The following is an 8,629-nucleotide window of genomic DNA, read 5'->3' on the forward strand; positions in this document are numbered from 1 at the left end:
CAACATGTTTGACAATCATATTGCTACCTTCATCTCTGTCATTGATAAAAATGCTAAATAGTACAGGACCAAGGACAAATACCTGGGGATACTGTTCTACCTCTTTCCTTCCTAGTTAACAGTAAGCTAGTAATGACTACTGTTTGGCTCTGGCCAGTCAGACTCTGTATTCACCTGGCTAGACTTGAACAGGGTCATAAAGTTCAGAAGTGTTAGAGCTTGAATTGGAGTCCTGATCTTTCTTGACTCCAAGTCCAGCTATTCTTTTCAACTTTTCTTTTCATCATTTTGTAATGAAGATAAACTACTACCATCTTCTGTCAACAAGGAGGGTATGAAGGGCTGTTGACACAATTCAGGCTATTAAATCGTACTTCAACTAAAATGACCTCCATGATCATAGTGGTGTTTTTTGGAAAAGTAACTTTTAACAAGAGCAACAAATGGTTGGCTCCTCTCTGCAGCAAAATATTAGAAAGAAAAGTTTAAAATTCAGTCAAATAATTGAATGTTAAGTATTATATATTCAAAACATCTGGATGATGACCTGAATTTTTCACTTTTTAAAAGATCTGGATTCTTTGGCATTCTGTAAGTGTGGTTAGACCCACACGCACTTGCCTTAAACCTTTTGGCTGTCTTTTCTATAATGAGCCATCTACAAGAGTGATGGGAAGAAAGGCTAGTATAAACTGAAGAATGCTGCCACTCACTATAGAAAAACTCATGGAAGCAATTAACATCAATATTTTAGACTCAGAGCTGTAAAAGTAAAGTACACTGTGTCCATATTTCAAACTTTGATTGACTTCCAGCTCAGAATGCAGGGTACTGAAACTCTGAAACCTATGAAAACATGATAACCTAGAGAAACAACATTACTCAGGATATTTTACTGTAGTAGAAAATGGTACTTAATAAAAGATTTTTGGCTGGGATGCCTAGCCGGTAAATGGATGCATTCTGAAATTCCACTATCCAACAAGTAGAGCTTAATATGATCCTAAGAGTTTATTTGGATCCAGGAGCCACAATTGAAGATCTGTCTTCTCCAGTATGACCACTGGCCATATTTACTTGAATAAAAACTTAATAAGTCAACAAAACCCCTAGCACTCACATAAAAGTATGGAAGAAAGAACGCAAGATTTATAGACAGAAAACATAGGTTCAAATCCTGTCTCTGATACTTGGTTGTTATGTGACCTTTGTCTAGTCACTTAATTTCTCTGAGCTTTAATTTTCTTATCAGCAAAATGGGAATAATAATGGTATTTTTATCATTGACTTTACAGAACTATTGTGAAAAAAGTGCTATGTAATACTTAACACATTATAAAAAATAGCTGAAAGAAGGGGTGAAATTGCAAATATACAGAGGTTGAGGAAATGTTAACCACGAGGCCAGAATCTAGGAAGGTAGAGAAGGAGGTCCAGAGGGGATCACAAGGAATAGGGATGAAGACTCAAGGGAGTTTATGAGATAAGAGGAAAAGAGGACTGAAAGTGAAGTGCCAAGGTTAAATAGGTGAGTTGGAGTAAAGGACAAGAATGGAGGAATTTGAGGAGGCTGGATCTGAACTCATGACAGGTTGGAGGGGGTGAAAGGGTAACCATAGGCAGGTGAATAGGGAATAACAAACATTGGGCAGTTTGGAAGATTGATATTACCCTTTATGACCTTTTATTTGTTTTGAATATATATCTGTACCTTTTCTCCAGAGGCAGAACATAACCTCCTTGAGGGCAAGAAGAATATCACTTTTGTCTTTGAATTGCTAGAATTTAGCCTAGTGTCTAGAGTATGATAGGTCCTTAATAATTGACCATTGACTGAGCTTCCATTAGATGATCTTCTCAGGAGTGTTAAGTGTGAGGATAGCTTTGCCCCAGTATGATTCAGAGCACATGGTAGAGGGAAATCTGAGGACTGGCATGGCAGGAATTGCTGCAGGACAAGGAGGAAATATATTTGAGGGTGGAAAACAGTGTGTAGCTGCACTGGATAGTCCTAAGTTCAGAACTATGAAAGGAAGAGAGTGAAGCTAAAGCAGAAGTGAGCTATAGAAAGAATAGAGAGGGGCGGCTAGGTGGTGCAGTGGATGAAGCACTGGCCCTGGATTCAGGAGGACCCGAGTTCAAATCTGACCTCAGACACTTGACACTTACTAGCTGTGTGACCCTGGGCAAGTCATTTAACCCTCATTGCCCCATGAGCAAGAGAGAGAGAGAGAGAGAGAGAGAGAGAGAGAGAGAGAGAGAGAGAGAGAGAGAGAGAGAGAGAGAGAGAGATAATAGGGAGGGGTGGAATGACTAGAGATTGTAATGACTGTAGACAACTACCCCATTAACACATGCCAGTCTTTAATGAGTCCTTTAATGAGGAAAAGTTCTAGCTCATGCAGTCAATTCTTTCATTTTATTCTGGTTCTTTGACTCAAATTCCCACTTCCCCTTGCACATCTCCAGATATCAGATCTATGAATTGACTATATCTGAGGAGGGGAGGTGGGGAATGAGGAAGACTCCGGTTTTCTAGTTTCCTTTCTTTCCTCACATGTTGTGTCAATTCCTAGAGTTGAAAACAGAAGCAAGGTCAAGTAAAAGAGAAAGAATATGAATGTAGCATAGTCCCGTAAAGCTAGTCTCAGGAATATTAAAGCTCAAAATGAGTTGAGGTTAGTGAGGGAAGCTGAGAAAAAAAAAAACAACAGAAAGGCCAGTTGTGTGTGCTTATTTATACATACACAGTATGTATGTGTATGTAAATATGGAGAGAGAGAGAGGGAGACAGAGACAGATAGAATAGAATATCAAAGAAAGGACAGGATCTTTTGAGGGGGTTGGATAGGATAAAGATAACTGACAAAATGAGAAGGAAAAATTGAACAATTCTTGGTTTAGGTTTTTTCTGCAAAAGAGAATGACTTTTACACTGGATATGATAGAGGGGGAAAAAACTATCAGAGAAGTGATACCTAAGACAAGCAGAGATTAAGAAAGTAACTGTCCTTAATGAATTCCAGGCACCTGACCAAGATGAGTTATATCCTCAAGTCTTACAACCATCAGGAGATGCGTTTGCCAAGCAACTGTCAGTGATGGTCCCACTGTACTTTACCCTCTTCGGACTTCATCTGTAAAACTGTGTTCAATTCAAGGCGCCACAGTTTAAGAAGGACGTTGATCATCTGGAGAACATATGGAGGACAGCAACTATGATGGTAAAGGCCCTTGTGTCCATGTCATATGAGAATTAATTGAAAGAACTGAACATGTTTAGTCTGGAGAAGAAAAGACTAGATGAGGAAAAATGGAATTTCAAGTATTCGAAAGTCTGTCATGTGGATAAGAGATTAGACTTGTTCTAGTTGGACCTCAGAAGACTGAACCAGGAGAAATGGGTAGATGTCGCCAAGCTGCCAATTTAGGCTTAATGTCAGAAAAACCTTCTTGTTTGACTTATCCCAAACTGGAATGGGCTTCCTAGAGAAGAGATGGATTCCTGTCCTTGGAGGTCTTCATAAAGATAGTATAACCATTTGTCAAGGCATATTATCCTAAGAAGTCCTTTCATATATGGATTGGACTACATAGATGGCCACTGGGGTCCCTTTTGACTCTCAGACCCTGTGATTTTGTTACTATTGTAAGTTAGTTTTATTCTAGCTATAATTCAATTAATTTCAAACTAATTGGGGTTACTTCATCTCTCAGATCCTCAGTTTCCTTATCTATAAATGAGCAATTTAGACAGGATGGCCTCCAAAATCTCTTCTGGCTCAAAATCTAAGATTTTCTGCTCAATTCAAAATGAGCTAAAGTGAACCCAGAAAATTATTTAACTAGTAATCTATGTGACAGCCATATGCTCAAAACGGTTTAACTATTAAAATGGCTCATCTTTTCTAATACCTACTGTATCCACAAACCAAAGAATAATCTTCATATATGAGCAATGGAGAAAGGATATTTGGCTATATGCTGATTTTTAAAAATATCTATACACATATTGAAAGCTTGGACTCATAAATCTTAATGTTGGGAGGAACCTTGAAATCATAGCTATCTAACAAGGGTGGAACAACTGGAGCTTTTCCTGAACACTGAAATTTAGAGGCAGCCTTCAGCATATTCCTGGAATGTGCTCACTCCCCTGCACAGAAACCAGACCCCAGGGGAACTCCTTCCAACCTGACTGCTATACATTTTCCCACCCCCTGCTTTGTCCTAGATGTGGAAAAACTCCTGGTTATGGTTCTGTTCAGAGGTCATTTAGTTCAGCCTTCTACTTAATTCTAATTCTCCTCTAATACTCAGTCTCTATGTCAATACCTTCAGACATGGGGCATTTGCTACTCTACAACACAGCTCATTCCATTTCCAGATAGCATTAATCATGAAAAATAGTGATATCCCACGTTTGGATTGCACTTTTTAAAGTACAAAGTGCTTTTATATCATTCTCAATTGTTCTTGACATGTAATTTTGTCAAGAAAGCAGGGTAGTTGCTATTTCCCTCATTTTAGAGATTAGAAGACTATGTTTCAGGGACATTAGTCAGTTTATTCAAGGTTACACTGCTAGTAAGTGATGGTTCTGAAACTTAAACCCATATAGTCTGAGTAAAATTTCAATTCTTTGTTCAGTATACAATGCTGCCTTCCTTCATAGAATCATAACATTAGAGCTGAAGGGGTCCTTATAGGTCATCCAGTCCAGGGCTTCTTTAACTTTTTATTGTGTGTGTGAGGCAATTGGGGTTAAGTGACTTGCCTAGGGTCACACAGCTAGTAAGTCTTAAGTGTCTGAGGTCAGATTAGAACTCAGGTCCTCCTGACTCCAGGGCCAGTGCTCTATCCACTGTACCACCTAGCTGCCCCTCTTTAACTTTTTAAACCCCTTTTTGCCCAAGAAAAACTTAGGTGACCCTGGGTATATAGGTATATAAAAAGTATACATAACCCTTATAGGGTCAAGACCCATAGTTTAAGAAGCTCTGATCTAGTTCAAGGCCCACTCACTCCCATTTTAACCAGAAGGAGCCCAAAGAGGTTAAATAACTTGTAAAGTCTTTCAGGTAGCAAGTGTCAGAGATGGGATTTGAACTCTGCTACTCGGACATGAAAGCCAGCACCCTATTCACTGTACCATGCTGCCTCTTCATTAGGAAGGTTTTGTTTATATTGGCTCCAAATCTGCCACTCTTATTCTTCCACCCACCTAGTTCTCTGACCTTTGGCACCACACAAAATAAATCCAGTCATTTTCAGGCAAGTGATAGTAGTGTCATCTACATAAATAAATGATGGTAGCATATGTTTGGTGGAATAGTGGGTAGAGGGTCAACTTCAGAATCAGAAAGACCTGGGTTCAATGTTACCGATGATATATACTACCTATAACTTTGTATATATTCTGCATTTATGTATCTATATTCATGTTATTTCTCCCAACAAAGTTTAGTGCCAGGACTGTTTTGTTTTTGTGATTTACACCTTGTATCATGCTTAGCACATAGTAGCTTCTTAATAAATGCCAATCAAATGAATAAAAGAATCAAACAAGACCTTAGGCAAATCATTTAACCTCTGACAACCCCAAGCACGTATTTAAAATTATAAGTTCCAGACAAAGTTGATTTGCAGCCACAGAAGGAAATATATCTATATGCATATGTGCATATGTGTGTATGTATATGTATATACACATATAAGATATCATGTATTATATATCGTATATACAAATGTACAATGTGTAGTATAGATATATGTGTATGTATATAAAAATATTATAAACACATATATACATACATATATGTATATATTATTTTTAGGGTAAACTTTTTAATATGTGGATTTAATAAACATAAGTAAAAATGAACATTTTAATATACAAAAAGAAAAAAGATTATATATGAAATCATAAATCTTTATATACTGTTTGGCTATTTAAAATTACAAATTAAATTTATATATTTATTAAAAACATTTAATTTATGATAACGTTTAATATAATTATAACATTATTATTTAATACATAATTAATATACAATGTATTTGATGGCCTTAAGGAAGACCCATTATCTCCATGTGCTCAGTGCTTGACATATAGTAAGAATATAATGAATGCTTCCTGACTATTTAAAAAATTTGATTTTTTTTTCTTGTTACATGTAAAAATAATTTTTAATTTTTTTTGAGTTGCAAATTCTCTCCCTCTCTCTGTCCCCTCAACCCATATTGAGAAGGCAAGCAATTCGATATGATATACATATGTAGTCATGCAAAATATATAACTGTTTTGGTCATGTTGTAAAAGAAAATACAAACAAGACAAGTTTTTAAAAGTAAAGAAAAAAGTATGCTTTGATCTGCATTCAGACTCCATCAGTTCTTTCTCTGGAGGTGGATAGCATTTTTCATCCTAAGGTCTTCAGAATTGTCTTGGATCACTATATTGTGGAGAATGGTGGAGTTATTCACAGTTGATCATCATCTAATATTATTGTTACTGTATAAAATGTTCTCCTGGTTCTGCTCATTTCACTTTGCATCAGTTCACGTAAGTCTTTTCCAGGGTTTTTCTCAGAGCATCCTGCTGGTCATTTCTTATAGAACAATGGCATTCCATTACAATCATTCACAACAACTTTGTTCAGTCCATCCCCAATTGATGGACATCCCCTCAATTTTCAGTTCATCGCCACCACAAAAAGAGATTCTATAAATATTTTTTGTACATGTGGGTCCTTTCCCCGTTGTGTTTTTTATCTTCTTGGGACACTGAGACCCAGAACTGTGACTCAGATCTAAATATGGACAGTGCAATAGAGTCCTGCCCCCAGTGCCAGCAAAGGGAGCCTGTAATCTCCTTCTGACCAATTGTCTGACCCCCTTATTGTCTGCAGGCTGAGAGGTCTGGCAACAGCCATGGCCACCACTGATTCAGTCATCCCCACAGCCTACTGCTGTTTTGCTGGAGGCAGACTGCTCCATTCTCAACCCTCTCAAACAGACCTTTCCTGCCAACTTTTTAAATTGTCTTGGGCTGTAAAATTGTGTTACCTTGTGCTTTTGTGGGTTTGGCTACTCCAGAATTCATTTTGAGGCATTATTTGAAGTTGTTCTGAGGGGTTTGGGGGATAGTTCAGGTGGGTTCCTACCATTTCTCTACCATAAACATGTCCCCCTCCCCTCCCACTGACTACTGAGCATGTCCTCTCTCTTTCTTCAGATTTATTTATCATGTTGAACCTTTAGTTTATTTGGTTCTGGCTTTGGAGTCAAGAAAGTTTGTGTTTGGTACCTGTCTCAGAGCCTTAATAGTTGTAGGGCAATTGGTACATCATTTGATATCTTTGAGCCTCAATTTCCTTATAAGTCAAAGGAAAGTAACAATAGCAACTACCTTGAAGGGTCATTGTGAAGATCCAATGGGATAATGTAGCTAAAGTGCTTTGTAAACCCTGAAGCACACACACACACACACACACACACACACACACACACACAGATTAACTAATATTGTTTTCATTACAAACGGGTTCAGTTAAAGGAACTTACATGAAGATATTGGACTTTACAGTAACTTTTCTGTGTGCCAAAATCAATATAGTCATACAGTAAAATGACATATTATTCTTCATATATTCTGCATCTTACTTATTTTGTCAGGCATAAGAAAAAAGCTTTCTGGCCAAAAGAAAAGTATTCAAAAAGAAAACATGGAAGAAAAAAGACCTAGTTACCAGAACATTTTATTCAGACCTTTTCCTGAAACTTTATCTGGCACAATCACTTTAGAAAACATAACACACAATCTGCTAAAAATTAAAAAAGAAAGTGACTGAGAATTCATATCCTCACAATCACAAAATTCAGACCAAACCTTTCTGTTCCAGCTGTCAACTAAAAGCCAAATTTTGCTTTGATATGTGCCTTTGTAATCCCCAGTGAGTGGCATATTCAGAACTTTGAGAGAGTTGCAGACTTCTTGGTTGTTTAGGATCTTGTAAGGAGGGATCTCATATTATTCAATTTAATGAACACTGGAATGGGAATCGAGGGGCCTATCTGTCTTTTGGAGTTCATCACTGATCTCTTGTTTGACCCTGAAATCACTCACCTTCTCTCTGATTCATTTCCAGTCCAAACATGGAATTAGTTACTGAGTCTACTGAAAGTATGAGGCCTGTGATTGAGTAGTCTCCAATTGATGTATGAACAGGGTTTCTCAGTTCTGTTACCCCACCTTTCCTCACCTCTATCCCTTGATTTCCTGAAACTCCTTTCTTTCCTCCCTGCCCATTAAGGGAGCTTTTGGGTCTCTCCAATTATGGACAATTGAAAGGTCCCAAGTCTGATGGCTGGCCCTCACTCACCCACTATAGAGCATTTGGGAATGTTCCAAAAACTCCTCCATCGTAAAGAAAAGCTCTATATGGGTATATCAGTTTGCAGACCTTAGTTCCTTGAGCTCATCAGCAAATACCAAAGGTCTCAGACAAACTTGGAAAGGATGTGGAAGTGGGGAGAAGGTTAGATATTTTCTGTAATTATTAAATTAAATCATTACTTTTTGCTTGATTTTCTTTAAATAAATTCTATTTTTCCATCACATTCAACA

This window comes from Dromiciops gliroides, chromosome 4, assembly GCF_019393635.1.
Source record: "Dromiciops gliroides isolate mDroGli1 chromosome 4, mDroGli1.pri, whole genome shotgun sequence".
NCBI classification, from domain to species: Eukaryota; Metazoa; Chordata; class Mammalia; order Microbiotheria; family Microbiotheriidae; genus Dromiciops; species Dromiciops gliroides.